This window comes from Notamacropus eugenii, chromosome 1 (assembly GCF_028372415.1).
Source record: "Notamacropus eugenii isolate mMacEug1 chromosome 1, mMacEug1.pri_v2, whole genome shotgun sequence".
Classification (NCBI taxonomy): Eukaryota; Metazoa; Chordata; class Mammalia; order Diprotodontia; family Macropodidae; genus Notamacropus; species Notamacropus eugenii.
In genome coordinates, this window is record NC_092872.1 from 250,463,332 (window position 1) to 250,484,847 (window position 21,516).

At 40.7% G+C, this 21,516-nt stretch overlaps 1 long non-coding RNA gene across 1 annotated transcript; it reads left to right on the forward strand.

Moving 5' to 3' along the window:
* The first annotated feature begins 2,022 nt into the window (after positions 1–2,022).
* Positions 2,023–21,089, forward strand: LOC140517358 (uncharacterized). Its single transcript, XR_011971557.1, has 3 exons — positions 2,023–2,733; positions 11,407–13,817; positions 19,368–21,089. It is a non-coding gene; the product is annotated as an uncharacterized lncRNA (long non-coding RNA).
* The last annotated feature ends 427 nt before the right edge of the window (positions 21,090–21,516 follow it).

Consider the following 21,516-nt stretch of genomic DNA (forward strand, 5'->3'; position numbering starts at 1 on the left):
TGATTGACTTTTCATTTTTCCTGTTTGCAAAGCTTTCTCAGGACTCCATGGAAAGTGGGGGGAACATGAGGGAAAAGAAATTCCAAATGTTTTCATTGCTCAGACTTCATTAATCAGCCCATCAAGTGGCTAGGCAGTGATATAATGCTTACTCCATCTCCCAGATGAAATGAGAAGAGGTAATGATTGGATAGATTAGCTGTCATAGGAACTGTCTGCTATCAACTGGTTCCTGTAACATTATCACATCCTTCTGAGAAGTTATGCTTCTCCCAGCTGCAAACACTGCATGGGAGGATGATAAAGATCCTTCAATTATGTCCCATTTCAAATAGCCTTCTGTTCCTCATGTTTATGAGATGAAGTGTATTCTATTTCACATTGTTGTTATAGGATGGCATGTATCATTTGTCAAATGGCAGGGGAGTTATCAGAAGGAAATGCCTCTGAATTAGAAGCTGTGGAAAGAATGAAACCAGGTTAATGATGTCTGCTTTTGGGCCTCTCTCCCCTTCTTGTATCCTGTTTTCTTTGTCTTATAGGCTCACAGAGGCTCCAAGGAAAATATTCAAGAATTTGTGAGAGGAAGCAGCAGCCATCAGAGCCCATGACAATTCCCAGCCTCGTCCATTTTCTGCCCACAACACATGATCTAGTGTGATAATTGAAAAGTGTCCTTCAAAGTTTAGTTCAAGTGCCTCCCCAACATGAGACCTAGTGCCTCTCCCCCACAAAATGACCTTATAGATATTTTTGTGAGAGGCAGTATGGTGTAGCGGATACAGCCATCCTCTGGGGCAAGAGCCCATGGGTTCACCTTTGACACATATTGGTTGGGCAGGTAAGTCACTGAACTTCTTGGTGTCCCCAGTCAACTTTTAATAATAGTAGTTGTATAATGGGTGCCTGATGCACATTGGTAGAGGAAGTTTTTCTCAGTGGGAGTTCCCTTTGTCAATGTAATCTTAGATCCCGTCTAGAAAAAATGCACAGACTTGTGATGGGTGTATATATTATTTCTCCAAATAGAATATAAACTTCTTGAAGTAGGGCTGTTTCATTTTTGTTTCCTGTATGGCCAGTTCCTAGCATGGCGCCTAGCACATAGTAGGTATTTGAAAAATGCTGGTTGATTGATATTTTGTACTGTCCAACAAGAGGGGCACCACTGAGGAAGGGGTGCATAGATGTGTGTATCATTACCATCATCCTAATAGTGCGTTTATATAGTTTTTTAAGGTTTGTAAAACATTTTACAAATATTATCTCATAGGATCCTCACCACAACCCTGGGAGATAGGTACTAGTCATATCCTTATTTTACAGAGGAGGAAACTGAGGCAGACAGAGAAAGTGACTTTCCCAGGGCCACTCAGGTAGTGAGCATCTATAGCTGTTTTTGAACTCAGGTCTTTCTGATTCCAAGCCTAGTGCTCTATCCACTGTTACCCTGGCTGCTTACATAGGTGAGTACTGGAAATATTGGCAGACATAGTCATTTCCTCCGATATTAGAGCCCAAGGGAAAAGACTCAAGTCCACAAGGGCTAAACCTAGGGTGGTGTTAGCTAGGTGTTGCTGTGGATAGAGTGCTAAAATTACAATCAAGCAGACTTGAGTTCCAATCCTACTAGCTGTGGGATTCTGGGCAAGTCTCTTGACCTATCTTAGCCTTGGTTTCCTTATCTATAAAATGCAGATCATAGTAGCACCAACTTCTCAGAGTTGTAATTGGCAGAATCTATGTGAAGTGCTTTGCAAACCTTACGCATTAACTATTAAGCTAGAATCACAGCCCTCTTCATAGAGAAGTAATAAGAGAGTAAGCTAGGGTACTAATTAATAAAAATTTACTTTTATAAACAAGATCCAGAAGGCAGGTGCAAAAATGAAAGCTATGATCAATCTGTGGTCACTGCTGAGAAGTTATAAAGTGAATGTGCTAATTCTCAGTCAGCCACTCTATCAGATTTGGCACAGACAGGATCTTTCAATGGGATAGGACTAAAAGCACTAGGCTTCTCAGCAGACCTGCTGGATTTTGCTCCTATGGGTGCTTCTGGCATGCTGCCGAATGTTATCTGTGTCTGGGATCATTGCCTGGGCCTTTGTACTCATCCCCCTTCTAAAAGGGGACTTCCTAGGCTTTGGGGATGGAGTTCATGGGGTGATGTGACAGGAGAACTTGATGAATCATGGGAAGCATCTGAGTGAAGTCCTAGGGTTCGACCTTCCTACTTGTGCACTTCCCATTCAAGCAGCTGATCAGCTACTCTGCAATTCCATCTTCCTATTCAACTGAAAACTGACAATCAACTATCTCAGGATCCCCAAATATTGTTTGCTATCTACCAAGGTGAAAAAAAAGTCCTACGGGTGTGGTAGCCACAGGTTCCTGATTTTTGTTGACCTTTCAAACTAAAAGTCACAGGAATATTGGCTGAGCTTTAGTGATACCCGGAATCTAGTTGGAAGGCCAGTTGGAAGTTGGAAGACTTATTATCTTTGTAACTGAGAAGAGACTGAATGTTCTACCCTCTAATTGCCAGGAGAATCGATCTGATCAAAGGCACTGAGGACACAGAACGTTGCTGCTAATTTATATCGGCATTTATTCTTGGTTCAGGCAGTGGACTTTTTGTTTACTTTTATTTACATATTTTGCCACTGGAGTATCCTGCAGACCACCTGTACAGAAAGAGAAAATCGATGAGGAATCTGGGAAATAACAGTAGTAAGGAGGAACTTCAATTATTTCCACATCTGCTGCATCTCTCTGTCTCTGTCTCCTTCCTTTCTTTTCTCTCTTTCTGTCTCTGTCTTTGTATCTTTCTCTTTTTCTCTCTACCTCTCCTTCCTTCTCTCTCTGTTTCTCTTTTTCTCTCTCTCTGCCTCCCTATTTCTCTGTCTGTGCCTCTCTCTTTTCATCTCTGTGTCTGTGACTCTCTCTGCTTGTCTCTGTGCCTCTGTGCGTGTGTGTCTGTATGTCTCTGTCTGTTTCTCTGTATCTTTGTCTCCCCTGCTACCCCACAATTGGAGTAGCAAGTTCTTGACTTGCATTAGGGATAATTTCATGCTTCAAATGATGGAGGAAACAATGAGGGCAAATTCCATTTGGGGCTTGACTCTCATTAGTAGGGAGGAGCTTGTTGCTGGGGTGGAAATGATAAGTGCTCTAAGAAAAGTGATCCTTCCCTCCTACAATCTGTGATGGAGGAGAAGCATCTGGGCATACTGTGGTGTGTGCTCTAAATGTAGGCAAAGCAGGCTCTATAGGGTTCAGATTCAATGGACTTAAATGCTACCAGAGGAAATAAGCCCAGGAGGGAGGGGAGATGCTGAAGAATGAATTTCTGAAAACTTGAAGGGAAACAATTCCATTGAAGAGGAAAAATGTGATTTGTCTAAGGAGGCTGATGTGGTTGCACAGGGAACTCAGATTATATTAGCAGAGAAATGTGCAGAAGTTAGAAGCATGCCAGGCAACAAAGGATGCACCTGAGTAAGGCATGGTACTGTGAAAAGCGTATCAGCAATGTCAAATCTCAGCATGAGCAGAGTCTGTGAAAGGAAGCTAAGAAGCAAAAGGTTCCCTTTCCACCTTTTTTTGTTTTTTAGCTATTTGGAGAGAAAAAGGATAATCAAAGAGAACACAGGACTTTTGCTTGTGGTGGATATGATAATAAATGACAACAGGGAGAAGGTAGAAATACTTGATTTCATTTGTCTTTGGTTTGCTTTACCAAGGAGAATAACTTTTTCATTGGTAGTGTCAGAACAAAGATGACGAAGGGGCCTTACTCTGGTGCAGGCTCTCCTCACCTCACACCCAGATTACTACCATAGCCTTCTGGTAGGTCTCCTTGCCAAAAGACTCTGCCCACTCTAGTCTATCCTTGATTCAGCTGTCAAAGGGATCTTCTTAAAGCACAGGTTGGACCATGTTGCTCTCCTCCACTCTATGAACTCCAATAGTTCCCTATGACCTCTAGGATAAAATATAACTCCTCTTTGACTCTAAAGCTCTTTATATGGTCCCTTCCTGTCCTTTCAGTCTTCCTCTTTATACTTCCCTCCATGTGCTCTGGAATCCAGCCACACTCGTCTTTTTCTGTTCCTCATATAAGACATCATGTGTCTCAAGTCTATGCCTTTTCACTGGAATGTATACTTTTCTTTTTCCAATTTATTTATTTAGTTTTAGTTTTCAACATTCATTTCAACAAGATTTTGAGTTTCAGATTTTCTCCCCATCTCCCCTCCCCCCACCCCAAAACCCCATGCATTCTGATTACCCCTTCCCCTAATCTACCCTCCCTTCTATTACATCCCTCCCTTCCCTTATCCCCATCTTCTCGCTTTTCTTGTAGGGCAAGATGGATTTCTGTACTCCATTACCTGTATTTTTTATTTCCCAGTTACATGCAAAAACAATTCTCAACATTTGTTCCTAAAACTTTGAGTTCCAACTTCTCTCCCTTCCTCCCTCCCCACCCATCCCCACTGAGAAGAGAAGCAATTCAATATAGGCCATATATGTATAGTTTTGCTAAAGACTTTCATAAAAGTCATGTTGTGAAAGACTAACTATATTTCCTTCCATCCTATCCTGCCCCCCACATTTATTCTATTCTCTCCTTTGACCTTATCCCTCCCCAAAAGTGTTTACTTCTAATTACTCCCTCCTCTCATTTGCCCTCCCTTCTATCATCCCCCCACACCTCACTTATCCCCTTCTCCCTTACTTTCCTGTAGTGTAAGATACTGAGGTGTGTCTTTCTACTCCGCCATCTTGACTCTGCCCCCTGGAATGTATACTTTTAATGCTCTTCTTCTTCCCTACTCTCTTCTAGCCTCCCTGGCTTCCTACAAGACTGAGCTCAAATCCTACTTTCTGCAAAAGGCCTTTTCTGGTGTTGCCCACTGCTAATCCTTTCCCTCAGATTATCTCGTGTTCACTGCATATCCTATGTATATACATCAGCTCAGAATGTGAGCTCCTTGAAGACAAGGCCTGTGTTTTTGTCTGTCTTTGTAGCGTGGTGCCTGGCACATAGTAAGTGCTTAATAAGTGTTTGTTGACTGACGGACTAATAGGGTGTTGAGACCCAATTTAAATAAAAAGAAAGTGTAAGGACCCCTAGCTTCCCTTGATGGATTCACATTGCCTGGTCTAGTCCTAAAAAACTGGGCAGATATGAGTGTTGAGTCACTATCAGGAATATTTGGAAGATTATGGAAAACGAGAGGCATCCAAAGGATGAAGAAGGGCAAATAACTCAATTTTTCAAAAGTAGAGTTTGAAAACGATGGGTGAGGGAGCTTGACTTTGGTTTCTGGGAGAGTTCTAGAACAGATCATCAAGGGGTGCTTGGTGAATGTCTAGAAAGGGAAGCAGTGAGTGTTAAGAACCAGCATGACTTCATGAAGAATAGGTCATGCCAGACTCTCATATTATTTTTAGACCAGGTTCCTAAACAAGTAGAGAAGAGAGGTGCTGTGGGTAGAGTTTGGCTGTGATTTAGCAAAGCTTTCATGTTATTCTGGTGGAGAAAATGGAAATAGGTTGTTCAGGAGGAAGAGAGAGGGATTTAGAAATGGCTGACTAGTTGGACTCAAACAGTAATTATTGGATGGTTGACTAGTTGGACTCAAACATTGAGTCCAGTGTTACCAAGGCAAGTCTGAAGGTTAGAATCTTAGTGATCAATGCCTGGCCTTGCACTGTTTAACGTTTTTATTAGTGATATGGTTAAAGGTATACCTGACATACCTATCCAATTTGGCAAAGATGACACAAAGTTGACAGAGATGACTATCATACTGGATGACAAAATCAGAATTGGAAAATATCCTGACAGGCTAGCCTTTGGTGAAATCACATAAGATGAAATTCAGTAAGGACAGAAGGACAACAAAAATATAAGATTAACTTCACAAACACAAGATGGGGGAGGTGCAGTTAGGCAGCAGTTCTGATAAAAAAGATCAGGGGATTTTAGTGGACTACAGGCTCCATATGGATTGGCAGCACGAGGTAGCAATGGGCAAAGTTAATGTGATCCTTGGTTGCATTGAGAGAAGTACAGCTTCCAGAAACAGGGAGGTGATAAGCCTTCATCAGATCTCATCTGGTGTGTTGCCTTCAGTTCTGGGCACAACAATTTGAAGAAGAAATTGATAAGATGGAGAGTGCCCAGACAGGGGCATCCAAGATGACAGAGAGTCCTGAACCTATGTCATATGAAGATTGGTTGAAGGAACTGGGAATGTTCAGCATGCCTAAGAGGAGACTCAGCAGGGACGTGATACTGTCTTTGGATTTTCTCTTCAGTAATTGAAGGGCTGCTATGGAGAGGATTAGGTTTGTTCTTCCAAGTCTAGAGGGCAGAACCAGCAACAATAAGGAGAACCTGGAAAGAATCAGATTTAGGCTCGATGTTGGAAAAAGCTTCGTTGTCCAAAAGTGGAATAATGACTGTGAGAGACTATGGATGCAGGGGCTAGAGGATGACCCTTTAGGTATATTGTAGTGGGATTCCTTTTAATGGGGCATTGGTCAATAATCCCTCCTAATAAGCTTTCCCTTAATGAGGCAGCTGCTAAGTGGTGCACTGGGCCTAGAGTCAGGAAGACTTATCTTGCTGAGTTCAAATCTGGCCTCAGACACTTATTAGCTGTGCATCCCTGGAAAAGTCATTTGACTCTGTTTGCCCCAGTTTCCTTATCTGTAAAATGAGCTGGAGAAGGAAATCACTAAGAAAACCTCAAATTGGATCATGAAGAGTCAGACACGACTGACCAACAACAAAGACTGAGTTTGTATGGTGCAATACTTTACAGGGAGAGGCTGGGTGGGGAGTCTTTTTCTGGAATTCTTGTGATGATGTATGTCCTTGTGAATGCGTTGGAGAGGCTTTAAAGCATGTGTTCTGGTAACTGGTTCTGGACTGCCAAGCCCATGATGAACAACCTTTCTTTTGTTTGGAGGCAGTTGACAAAAGGAACTGGGAGTGCCTTCATAACCTCAGCCTTTCTCTCTTGCCTGGGACTCTTCTCTTAGTCTGATTTCATTGGTGACAGCATCTGATGAGGGGAGAATCCTCAGGTCCTCTTCCTCCAAGGCCAGCCTGTATGAACCTAGGAATGTGGCCTCCATACTTGCACTGCCTCAGTGTTTCATTATAGGTGTAGGGATTGGTGGCTATGATCTTGTGAGCTTCAGAAGGCCTTGCAAATTAGCCATCCTGGAGTCTGGGAGTTCAGACACAGAGTCCATTCTGAGTTTTTCAGCCAATCCAGAGTGTCCTTAAGGATGGGGGAGAGAAGTGATTTTCAAGACCCAGCCCAGGAGTAGCTGGGATAGCCCTTGAACTTGCTAATGTAGAAACTGGCCTAAGATTGAGCCTCTAGACCCCAAGATAGCCTATGAGATATTGAGGGGAAATGTATGTACTTTTGTTCTTGCTATTAAACCCTTACTATATGCCAGACCCTGTGCGAAGTACTGGGAATGTAAATACAATCAGAAAGAAAGACAGACCCTGCTGCCCTCAAGGAGCTCAGATTCTAATGGAGGAACTCACACATAAAAGGAAGCTGCAAAGAGTGATGGGGTGAAAGTGGGTACCCCCTGGGGTGTGGTAGAGAAAGTCCAGAAAATCAGGTGTGTCTCCTGAAGAGGAATAAAGACATGGCTGGCCTGAGTGTTTTCCTTAAGATGGAGCTTCTGGAAAGAACGAGCCTATGACAGGAGGAGACCCCAAAGGAGAAGTATGTACTCAGTGTTGCTGTGGCATGGTTACAGAAAAGGCCAAAGAGTCAGGAGTTGAATGTGCTGTGGGGTCCGTATTGAGGAAAAGCCATCATATGCAAGAAGAAGTGAAAGCCATTAACTTAAACTCTGTGAGAGGTGGAAGCCTGGACATGGTGATCTGTCAAAAATTATAGTGTAGATACTGAATCATAATTCAGGCACAGAGTCATAACTTAGGTGCTGTGACCGGTATATGACCAGTACATGGCCAGCACCCAACCTTGAATGCCTGGGGATTTACCCAACAGAGCTAAGTAAATGCTTGGATGTCTGGGAACCAGGTTCAATACTAAGTATAAACTAAAATATTAGCTAAAACATTAAGTAAAAAACCCCAAAATATCCACCAATTCACAGTGAAGCACTCTATGGCTCCTCTTCCCTTTGTCTGATTTCTATAATTACCACAGGGATTTTGGGGGGTCTTTGTGGGGATCCACTGAATCATCTGGTAGCCTCCCCAGATTGCCCCTGTTTGTAAGTATTCATAATGAGTGATTGAACTCCAATAATCAATCTGGACCCCCTTGGCTTCTTCCTTTGGTATCAAACTTACCCCATGGTATGGGGGAGGTACAAGGTTCTCCAGCCAGGGGAATTCTGAGTCTTACAGCAGAGATGAATTAGTTTGTAAAAACTAATTGATAATAATTGGTTAAATGGAACTGGGGTACAAGTCACTGGTGGCTAAGAGTGGTGGTAGTGGGGAACCACACCCAGAATAGGAGCTCAAGCCAATGGTTTAGAGAAGAAATATTCCAAACCCTGAGGGATATCCTTAGACCTCTGAGGAGTGGATGTAGTTGGCCTTCTTCTGGAATAGAGAGACCGAAAAGAATACCAGCCCCAAAATATAGATGTTGAATGAATCCTGTTTCAGTCACCTTTTGGAAGTCCCAAGGTTGTAGACACCTAAAATGAAAGGACAAACGTTGAAGAGAAGGCCAGTTTTCCTGGGGCCACATGTCAGCCTTGGAGGAAGAGGGCCCAAGGCCCTCTTATAGCACTGTCTTTCACCAGATGTTGTCAGCAAAGCAGTCAAACCAAGAGAAGAGTTTCAGTCGAGAGAGAAGCAGAGGTTGACTAAGGCCAATCTAAGAGGCTGCCATCTACCATATGGTTAGCAGATCAGGACCAGTTAAGGAATGTCCCACACCTGCTTCACAGTCTTCCAAAGGTTCTTCCATAAAGGTTATCCACAACTCTCTGTTTGGAAGTAGGTGGATCTGGTGATGCAGTCTCTGTCAACTCCCAAAGTCTGAGTTTATTGACTAATCTCACACTCCTTTGTAGGAGCTGGACTAAATGACTGTTGAGGTCCCTTCTAGCTTTCAAATTCTGATCCTGTGATATATTACTTTAGTCATGTTCATTCTTCTGGTACTGCTAACTTTGCAGCAATTCATACAAATCTTCCCATATTTTTCTGAATCTTTGTATTCTCCATTCCTTACAATGCAATACCATTCTAATACCAAAAATTGTTCAAACGTTTCCCAATTTGTGAATCTAGTGCCAGGCCTGAAGTCTGAAAGATTCATGTTCCTAATTTCAAATATGGCACTTACTATCCGTGTGGCTCTGGACAAGTCCCTTAACCTGTTTGCCTCAGTTTCCTCATCTGTGAAATGAGCTAGAGAAGGAAATGGCAAAGGCTCCAGTATCCTTGCCAAGAAAACCCCCAATGGGGTCACAGAGTCAGGCACAACCGAAATGACTGAACAGCAACAAACATCAAGCAACAGCAAAAACTTGGTTTCCATTTTTTTGCTACTACAAAAGTGGTAGTATATTTTACTACACATGGGACTTTTAATTTGGTCTTTGTTTTCCTTGGGGGAACTTACCCAGAGAAGGATTAGCTGGCTCAAAGGGTATGAACAGTTTACTCATTTTTCTTAGATTCCAAATTGTTTTCTAGAATAATTGCACTCATTCACAGCTCCACCAAAACAAGTATTCAAGTGACTGACTTCCCACAGCCCCTCCAGCATTGACTATATGCTTCTGCTTATCGATTTTTCAATAAACATCATATTGTAACTGTTTCATGTCTTTCCTGCTCCATCAAGCACTCTGTAGTTTATGGCTGTACACCCTCCTCTCTGTAGGGAAATGCATCCTAGCACACTTAATCCAACTTATTAGTAGCTTTGATCCAGTGACTCTCAGAAGAGTTAGAGGATGCTCTTTATATTGTTGAGTGCGATTGATGGCAAATTCAGAGAAAACTCTTACTGCTCCTTTGATTACATATCTTAGCTCAAAAACATCATCCAGAAGACAGCAGCTGTGGTGGCAGCCTCAGAAGGAAGGACTAAGAAGAGTGGAGTCTGGTGAGATTGAACTTCTTGTAAGGAAATCACTGAAATTTGTAGGATTCTAGATTGAGAGCTAAGATTAGAAGTGACCTTAGAAACTAATGGCATCTTTTTAAAAGTGGAGGTGAAATGACTTGACCCCCATTACACTGGCAGTGAGAGGCACAGACAAAACTCAGACTCAGATGACTCAAAATAAATCACTCCTCTGTGGCACGATGCTATCTCTATAAACACTGTTTTATGTAGTTGAGGACAATGTGTTATTTCGGTGACTTGTTCCATTTGGTCATGCAATCAAGAAAATTAGCCACCATAATCTACATTGGGTGAAGAATTTGGATACTTGAATAATCTGATAAGCATTTATTAAGTGACTGCTACGCTCCAGGAACTGTGCTAAGTGCCCATCATAGTCCCTGCCTTCAAAGATCTTTCATTCTAATGGAGGGGACAATATGGAAACACATATATACAAACAAGCTATATACAGGATAAATAGGAAATGATCAAAAGAGGGAAAGCACTGGAATTAAGAGTTTGGGGGAAGGCTTCTTGTAGAATGTGGGATTTTAGCTGAGACTTAAAGGAAGTCAGGGAGTTCAGTAGTCAGAGTAGAGGAAGGGGAACATTTCAGGTATGGGGGACTGTCAGAAAATGATCTTCAAAGGAGAAGAGGTTGAAGAATAATGATGGTATAGGAGTAGCAGTGAGGATCAATTCTGTTTTCCAATTTCCCCTCCTAGGACTACCAATAGGTGGGGTGGGGGTGGGGGTGGGAGTGTAGGTCTAGTGTTGGAGAAGAAAGCCAGGAATGTAGTGCTATCAAGGAAAGTCAGGTTTCAGTAAGGTCTAATCGAAAGATGATAAAAGAGATCCAGGACTAAAATTTGTTCTTATGGAATGAGAATTCCAGAGGACACAGTGGAAGGCTTGAAGTAGGATATGATTGGAGTAGCACTGAGGAGGAAGGGGAGGAAAAAGCAGGATTGTTCTATCTCCATGGTTGGGGATTGTTTTCTTCTATGTGCTCAGTGATTGGTTGATAAAGATATCAGGAGAAAATGGGTAGAAGAAAATTGTTACCTATAGAGGTAGTAGTGAGTAGTAGATGAAAAAGGGATGCTATTGCTCTGGGGTTTGGGGCAGTGTGTAGGTGGTGCTGATGTGGTGGGTCCTCCATCTGGCAGATGGTGAGGGAGTGGATTTGGGTCTTGAAGCAACTGGGATTAGTTGTGTATTACAGCTATTGGCATTGCTTTTGCTTTAGAGACCGAAGATACAGACTGGAGTGACATGAGGAACATAACCATGGCTCACCAGCTTCCAAGTCAATGGAATGAATTGCTGTGTTTAAAGGAGTGAAGAACAATCCTTCAGCAATGATGACCGCCATTTTGTTTTTTATTGTTCTCGGTACATTTTTCTGCATATAGTAGGTGCTTAGCAAATGTTCAAGAATTTTGTGGACTCATTATTCTTTGATGATTGTTAAACCATTGCTGACTGTAGGGGTAATTGCAAAAAGTGTGTGTGTGTGTGTGTGTGTGTGTGTGTGTGTGTGTGTGTGTATAGGGACACCAGTTTGTCTCATTCACATTACATTTAGCCCAAGTTTAGTTTAGTTATCTAGTTAGTTATTTAGTTTACATTTAGTTATCTTTGGGGGACTGTAGAAACAACAACCAGGCATTAGAGTGTCCATAAATACATGGCACTCCAAGAGAAAAAAATTCAGATTCAAAGCACTTATAATGATTATAGCTTTTATGAAAAAAAAAGCTTTATTGATGCCTTTTAAAATATCCTAATAATTTCCTGATTTAATCTTCCATCCCATTTTGCCTATCCTTATAACAAAGAGAAACAATTAAGGAAAACAGACTCCCAGCATTTGACTCTGTCAGGACGGAAGCAGGAAGTCATTTGTTCTCTGCCCCCAAACTGGTCTTTGTGAGTAGTCTGAGCTCGGCTGCCTTTTCCTGTTACTTCCCTTACATCACCACTTTAACTCTAACCTGGTGGTCATCGGGAATTTTGTTCACTTCTGTCTGTTTTCTTTACTTCCCATTGGTTCCTGTTTTCTGGACACCCCATAGTTTTCATTTTAAATCTTTCCTTCTTCGTATTTGCATTCCAAACACCTGTCCCAATATCTGACACAGAGCTGATGCTTAATAAATGTTTCTTGATTAAGTGATTAGTGGGAGGCCAATGTTTTATCAGATTCACACACCATGAAGTGTTTAGTCATTCCTCAAACAATGTGTACCCACTTTGTTTCCAGGTTTTTGAAACCACAAGTAATATTACTAGAAGTATTTTGGTACATATGAAGGAAACAAGCATTTCTTAAGAACTTGCTATGTGCTAGATGCCATGCTAAGCATTGGGGATACAAATACAAGCAAAAAGATTGTCAATGCCTGCCTTGTAAGGGCTTATATTCTAATGAAGAAAGATTTACACAAAAGGGAGCTGAAAAAGATGGATGGGGGTGTTGATGGTGCCTTGTGCTAGGATCAGGAAGGGCAATGAAGTCGGGCCAGCTTGGGTCCCTTCACAAAATGTAGACTCCAGGAGGAACTCGCCAGTGGGGTGGAGAGTGATCAACAAGCTTTGGGAGTACAAGATATTCCAGGGCAGGTTCCCCATTCCTATTCTGGGGGAGGAATCTCAGGAGCTAAAGGGAATTCCAAGATGAGACAGGATGAGAAGCTGGAACTTCTTATCTTTGACTACCTTGGCATATATGTACCTAGGAGTGGGACTCCTGAATCAAAGGGCATGAAATTTTTAGTGACTTCCTCCTCACAGTCTCAGACTGTTTTCTAGAAGGCTTTTTTGACCATACACTTTCCCTCAAAATTATTTTTTCTCTGAAGGTTTTTATGATGCGTTCTTTTCCCATGGACATCTACGGCAATAAGCTTCACTGTGTTATTAGCTTTACAAAATAACAAAATGTTTTGTTTGTTGGCCAGCAATTTTTGGTCTCATTATAGCTCAATTCTAGTATGTCTGGGAACATTATTAAAATATATATTCTTGAACTCAAATATTTACAAACCCCTATTTAAGGCTAATTTTTCATGTACAATCTTGGCCACATGATTATACCTTCTGGGATATAACACAGCAGTACATCTTCTGATAATATCTTCAGGTGTTCAGCTAGTTTCCATACATCTTCAACATGTATCATTAGCCAAGATTTATACCATCATGACTTGTCTCAGAAATAGTTTCCTTTTATTATCCAAATCCTTGCTGCAAAAGCTTATCTCTTTGAGTTTACTAGGTGGTTAAGAATCGTGGTACATGGGGATTTTACAAAGAACACAGAGCAACTGGAAGCCTCATTGCAGAGGGAAGAAGGCTTTCATCCATAACTACTAGTGACCCTTGAGAGAGGAGTGATGATCATAGGGTGAGAACAAGAGACCAGAGCGGGGCAGTCCAGGGGGACACACCGGAGTTTCTGCACTTCCAAAGGAATAAGGAGAAGGCCTCTAGCATGGTAGATAGGCATAATACTAATCCTACCAATATATTTTTGTTGTTCAATTGTGTCCAACTCTTTGTGTCCCCATTTGGGGTTTTCTTTGTACAGATATTGGAGCGGTTTGCCATTTCTTTCTCCAGCTCATTTTATGTAAGAGGACACTCAGGCAAACAGGGGTAAGTAACTTGTCCGGGGTCACACAGCTAGCAAATGCCTGAGGTCAGATTTGAACTTACTGACTTTCTGACTCCAGTGCTCTATCCACTCTACCACATAGCTGTCCTAATATATAGGTAACATTTATATGATGTTTTAATGTTTTCAAAGGTCTTTCCATACATTATCTCCTAACAGGATGACCTATGAAGGTATGTACTATTATTATCACCATTTAACAGATGAGAAGTTGAGAGGAGTTAAACCACATATCCAGGGTCACACAGCCCAGTGTCTGATTTAGGATTTGACCTATGATCTTCCTGACTCCAAGTCTAGATTTCTATCTACTATGCTATTTTTACACTCAAAAAAAAGGTTTTGAATTTGTGCCAGTGAAAGAATTATGCCAAGGAAACCATGAATTCATCAATGTCTCTCTTTAACTACTAGTTCTGTGAACTTAGTCCTCGTTCAATGCAATCGTGTATGGGTCCTCTGCAAATTTTATTAATATCTTTTAAATATTACAGAAACCATATCAATTTGAAATCTTTTCTGCTTTCATTTTGTTTGAAGATGGTGGCTTGATACTGTTTCCTGACTTCCAATTTACCTTAATTAGTATCTCTGTTTAGAGAAGTGGTGGAGTAGGTAAGAAAGACCTCAGTTCATTGAGACTTGTGTGCAGCCCTGGACAAGTCATTTGACTTCTCTCAGAATCCATGTCCTCATCTGTGAAATGGGAATAACCTCAAAGGGTTGTTCTGAATCTTAAATGAGATAATGTATAAACAGTGCTTGGTAAACCTTGAATTGGCATATAAATATGAGCTATTACTGTTATTAAACCTATATCATTTTTTAATATAATGAGAGGCAGAGTCCAGCCAGAACTGATCTTGGAGCCAGGAAAGTCCTGAAATGAAGGACTACCCCTGACACATATTGGGCGTGTAAACATGGTCAAGGTCCCTTAACCTCTCACTACTTGGAGCAACTCTCCAGGACTAAGGTGTACAGAAGCTGCTGGCCTGCCTTGGTAGAAGGAAGTTCTTTTTTTTAAACTTAAAAAAATTACAGTTTTAATTCTACATTAATCAAACTACCAAAGAGATGCTTTATGGTACTTATAAAATAATAACAAAGTTCATTTGGAGGTACAAAAATTCTAGACCATTTAAAAATTTTTTTAGAAAATAACTTATCCCTCCTACTAACATCTTCTGCCCCTTGAGGGAAAAAAAAATACATTCCCTCAATCCATCTACTACTTCATTGTCTGGCAAAAGAATTCCCATATTGGCTATGCCTGAAAATGTCAGTCTCTCTTTGAATTTTAAGTTCATCTCCTATTTGTGAGGAGGTGAATGGTCTGTTTCATCTTGGAGTTCCCGAAACAAAGAATTCCCTATATCAAGGTAATCATAGATGCCGTCCCTATGCCCTATTAACATACTCAATTTAATTAATAGTCACAAAAGTCTTTTCATGGATTAAAGTCAGACAAATAGCCAATGGTAAGGTCTCAAATTCTCCAGCCAAAATATGGACCATTTTCACTTTGCTGTGGAGGACAGGAAACATTTTCTTGCCGAAGTAAGGAAATGAGTTTTAATTAATACTCACTTTTTCCACCTCCTCTCATAAGAAAGACCAATTGTTTTTTGAAAGGCATACTAATAGCTTAGTCTCCAGGTCCACAGAGATGAGATGCTGCAGAGCTGTAGGGTGCTAGTCTCATTGAGGCATCACATTTCCAAAGCAGATGTGATCTGTCAGCTAGGACAAGACAAAGGGTCCTGGATGGTAGAGACAAGACTTATGAGAGGGATATGACCAGGGCTGTTATATGGAATAGGCACTAGACATATTCTTGGTCACAGAGGGCAGAAGTAGGAACACAGGATGGACTTCATATAGGAGGAGATGTTGGAGCTGACAGTGTCACCTTCCTCTGCCTCCCTCCCCAAATCTTTTATGGCTTTCTATTATCTCTAGGAAATAATACTGAACTTTAAAAGTTTTTTAAAATATTATTATTAATTTATTTTAATATTCTTTTCTTTCTAAATTTTGAGTTCCATATTCTTTCCCTCCCTCCCACCATTCTTCCCATCCACTGAGAGGGCAAGTAATATAATATCTATTATACATGTGAAATCATTAGTTATATTGCAAAAAAAAAAGGAAGAAATAAAGTGAGAAAAATATGCTTCAATTTGTACTCAAGAGTTCATCATTTCTCTCTCTCTGGAGGTGGATAGCATTTTTTCATTATAAGTTCTTTAAAATATTCTTGGATCATTGTATTGATCAGAGTGGCCAAGTCTTTCAGTTAACTGATCATCATTACAACATTGCTTTTACTGTGTACAATGAATCTCTATATCTCCTCACTTGACTTTGCATCAGTTTATATAGATCTTACCATGTTTTTTCTAAACCATCCTCCTTATGGCGCAATAGCATTCCATCACAATCACGTCTCACAATCTGTTCAGCCATTCCCCAATTGATAAGCACTCCCTCAAATTCTTTTTGCCATCTCGAAAAGAGCTGCTATAAATATTTTTGTACATCTAGCTACTTTTCCTTTGATGTCTTTGAGGTACAGACCTAGTAGTGGAGTTGCTGGGCCAAAAGTTAGACTTAGTTCCAAATTGTTCTCCAAAATGGTTACATCAGTTCATAATTGTACCAACAGTGTACAAGTGTACCTATTTCCCCTAATCCCCTGCAGCATTTGTCATTTCTGGTAGGTAAAAGGTGACACTTTGGTTGTTCTAATTCTCATTTCTCTAATGAATAATGACATAGAACATTTTTTATATGACTATAGATAGGTTTGATTTCTTCTTCTGACAACTGCCTGTTCATATCTTTTGACCACTTATCAATTGGGGAATGACTCTTATTTTTATAAATTTAACTCAGTTCTCCATATATTTGAGAAATGAGGCTTTTTTAGAAAAGCTTACTGCAAATTTTTTTTTGATATTGCTTCATTGTCTGTGGTACCTTTTTTTTTTTTTTTTTTTTAGCAAAATGTAGTTTCCCAGATCAATCTCTTTAAATTATTTCTCTTTTTGCTTTTGTTTTGTCTGAGGTCATGATTGCTTCTCTGTCTTTTTTTCTTCAGCTGAGCATATTAGATTCTGCTCCAGACCTTTAATTTAACTCTGTGTGTCTTTCTAGTTCAAGTGTCTCTTGTAAATACCATATTATGGGATTCTAATTTCTAACCAATTCTGCTGCTGTCCACTTCTATTTTATGGGTGAGCTCATTCTATTCACACTCATGGTTATGATTAGTAACTATGTATTTCCATTCATGCTATTTTCTTCTATTTCTTCTTCTCTCTCTCTTTTCTCTTGTCCCATAGACTTAGAACTTGAAGAGACTTTAAAGTCCTTTGAATCTAACTGCTTCATTTTATGCCTGTACTGTTGAGATCATCTCTCATAAGGTCTTCATGATTCCACTCTTTCCTGTTGTGTGCAGTTATTAAACACTTACTATGTATAAGGCTATGTGCTTCAAAACCACTCCCAGATAAACCTTCCTTATTTAGAGAAGTGTCATACTACTTCACCTGGAAGAGAAATGGTATCCTACTCTGCTCAAAAATCTCCATTAGTGAAATTAAAGCTATCTATAGTCATATGAAAAAATGCTCTAAATCATATTGATTAGAGAAATGCAAATCAAATCAACTCTGAGGTGCCATATCACACCTATCAGAATGGCTAAAATGACAAAACAGGAAAATTATGAGTGCTGGAGAAGATGTGTGAAAATTGAAACACTAATGCATTGTTGGTGGAATTGTTTACTAATCCAACCATTCTGGAGGGCAATTTGGAACTATGCCCAAAGGGCTATAAAAATGTGCATACCCTTCGACCTAGTAATTCCACTTCTAGGTCTGTATCCCCAAGAGATCATACAAATGGGAAAAGGACCCACATGTACAAAAATATTTACGGCAGCTCTTTTTGTGGTGACAAAGAATTGGAAATTGAGGGGATGCCCATCAGTTGGGGAATGGCTGAACAAGTTGTGGTATATGAATATTGTGGAATACTATTGTGCTATAAGAAATGATGAACAGATGGACTTCAGAAAAACCTGGAAAGACTTAAATGAACTGATGCTGAGTGAAGTGAGCAGAACCAGGAGAATATGGAACACAGTAACAGCCACAATGTGTGAGGACTAACATCTCTTCTTAGCAATGCAAGGTTCCAAGACAACTCCAAAGGACTCATGATGGAAACTGCTGTCCTTGTCCAGCAAAAGAACTATGGAGTCTGAATGCTGATTGAAGCACATTATTTGCTCTCTTTTTTTGTTTGTTTCTTCTTTCTTGTGGTTTCTCCCATTGGTTCTAATTCTTCTTTACAAGATGACTAATGTGAAAATAGGTTCACTATGTATATATATGTATATATATATATATGTATATATATATGTATATGTAGAGCCTATATCAAATTACATGCCACCTTGGGACAGGGGGAGAAGAGAGATGGGGAGAAAATATGGAACTCAAAATCTTATGGAAGTGATTGTTGAAAATGAAAAATCAATCAATCAATCAATCTTCAGTAGTTCCCTGTTGCCTTCCAAGACCTTCCACGATCTGATGCTTTTCCCGACTTCTCATTTTACTCCTCCTCACCATGCACCAAATAAGCTGGATTACTTTGAAAGAAAATTATTTTCATTTTATTACACATTGTCTTAATACAATGGTTTGAAAATACAAATGGTGCCCACTTTAAATTCTGTGTACTTAACTTTTTGGGTTTTTTTTTCCGTAAATACTACCCATTCATTACAATAACAGTCATATCAAACTTGTTCTGTTCAATGAAAGGAAATGCATTTTTCCTTTTTGCTAGCAAGATGATGTAGTGTATTCTTAAACAATTCTTCTTTGGCAATGTGGTTCAGTGCCTGAGTTTGAATTCAGAGCAATATCACTATACAGCAATAAATCATCTGAAACAAATGTGGCATTGAAAGCCTTTAAAAATTGATCAGTCCTTTTCAATACCCTACCCTTCAAGTGAGCAAAAAACTTCCTCAATATATGGCTGCATAGGATGGCCAAACAAATTCCCACTTTGGCCATGCCAACTGAACTGATGTCTTCCCTGAATATATCCCACCTCTCTCACTGTCCACACGTCTTCCATTGCCCTCCACATCATTCTTTAAAGCACAATTCAAATGGCCCTTCCTCTGTGACTGCCCCGTTTGTAATTAATGCCCTTTCCCTTGGACCTTATAGAATCCAGTCTGATGAAAGTATCATCATTAATTTTTTGAATTACAGTTATCTGAGTTGGTGTCTTAAATCCCCACTGGACAGTTAGTGATGGTGGCATACCCAGTCCAGGGCTGTGTATAAGGAAATGCTTAAGTAGGGCTTGCTAAATTGAAGCTGTTAAATTGTACAGGGTATTTGGTGGGAGGTTCAGGGATCAAGGACCTTCCCCTTTCTCTCCCCCTCCCTACCCTGCACAGTGGTGAATTAAAATCAAATTTGTTCTCTCCCCAGAAGCAGCCCTAGAGACTTTGATTTCACCTTTGACTGGGAAGAGACGGGAAACAGCATCAGCAGTTTGTCCAAGTTGTCTTGTCTTGGCTGTCTGGGTGGAGGCCAGAAAGGCAGCAATGACAAGGCAGGAGACTGGTGACCCTCCCCCAAGGGCAGCTATGAGAAGGGACTTCTCCCTGTGGGCTCTCCTCAGGGCTGACCACCCCCCCCCCCCCTTCCCCATCCTGTCTTCACTGAGAAAGGAAGATTGTATACAGAATTTCATTTCAGCTATGAATGAAGGTCCAGCATTGCCTTCATCCCACCTTAGAGGTGTGGGGTGAGCAGACTCTGTAAATCACTCATTCCCACCCTGCCCCCTTTTCTGAGAGCAGTCTCCTCTTGTTATGAATGCAACTACTGAGCATGACTTTAAAGAAAGGCCCTGTTTGGAATGAACTGAGATAGCCCCATTGGAGCCATTGGCTTCAGTTGAGGAGTATCTTTGAGACCTTGATTTCCTTGACTTTGAAATCAATTTTAAAGACTAGTCTTTGGGGAAGGAGCTGAAATGCCTGCTGCCCTCTTCTGAGTCCAATGCAGGTTTATCCTACCAGCTACAGGCACAAAAAAGTAGGAAACCTCAGGGTAGCTGGGGCTGATGGTGCCTTCTTGTCCTGGGGAGGGAGATGTTTTCACGGCTGATGGAAGAGGGAGGAAGCCTTGGAGAAGAATTCCCTGCATTCTCTGTTTGTATTGATCCAGCCTACATTCCACATTTTGGACACATAACACACACAAAATAAATTCACAACTCTGACCAAGAGGGAACTGTCAGCACTCAGCCTATAGTGCAAAGGATCAATTCAACAACATACAGAGAATAAGCTCCACTACCAAGGCTGCTCCTCTAATCCCTGCTTTCTCGTCACCTGGGAGCAGTATAACATTGCTTCTATTTTTTCTTTCCTTCTGTGCTGCTCCCATTGGTCCACCGTCCAAACTGGCCCACTAGAGCCACTTGGTTCTGTTGTCCTTAAGACCATCTGTCCTCATCTCCTCCCTGACCATTTTCTGCCCTGCCAAAACATGCTCATCCCCCACCCCAGCCCTGATTTCTACTCAAATCAGCAAGACCATTGCTTCTGGAAAGGGTGCATCTAGGCACCACCTTATTGTTCCTCTCATTATCTTGTTGACTTCCCAGGCTACAACTCCCTTCCCTAACCATGGCTCTTTATATGTTGTTCTGTAAGGGAATGGATGGTCTCCATTTTTGTATTTGTAGTGCCACTTCTTAGGATAATGTTTGGCAGTGATTTTCATTCATTTACTCAGTCAACCATTACAATGTCAGTGGAGTCAGTTGTAAAGGAAAGAAGTGTCCACAGCCCTTTACCAGACAGAAAGCCACATCCTCCATCCAGTCCATTTGACTCCTTGGGGATCACAGTTTCAAAGCAAGGGAAAGGCATCTTACCCTATTCAAAATAGAAAGTTGGCCTCTCAGTATAACCCTCTGGGAAACACTTGTAATGTCTGGAGCTAAGGGAGGATAGGAATTCCTTTTCCTGCTCTCACTCAAATAACTGGAAGGTGTCAATTGTCTGACATTGTCAAGTAAAGAAGGAATTTAGAAGATTTTATGATGACGTAGGTCACACTGGACAGAGGAATATATTTGGCTACCCTGAGATGCTGCTTTCACCTGACCATGCCTTACTTATTAAATGAATAAATGAATCTTATTCTGTATAACTACATTCATTGTTACCCTGGGTGCTTGCAGAGGAAATCTTTTAATCGTATTTACTTTGACATGACATAAATCCTGAAATTTCAAGTGGTATCTCTGAATGGGAGAAAATAAACTAAAGAGATATGATTTTTAAGAAGCACTTCAAGATTCAACCTAGACATATAAGCTCAGAAGTTAGGGTAATAAGACCCAGAGTAGTTAAGTAACTACTAAAATACGTTTTCAAAATATTGTTCTTCATGTACTTTACATTCCAGCCAAAGTGGACTTGGAGGAAGGAGATGAGCTCCAGTCCCAACTCTGTGATATTATAACAGTTACTAGCCATGCGCTCTTCCTTGAACCTTGGTTTCTTCACGTATAAAATGAAAATAATAATATTTACATTACCTACCTCACAGGGATGGAGGA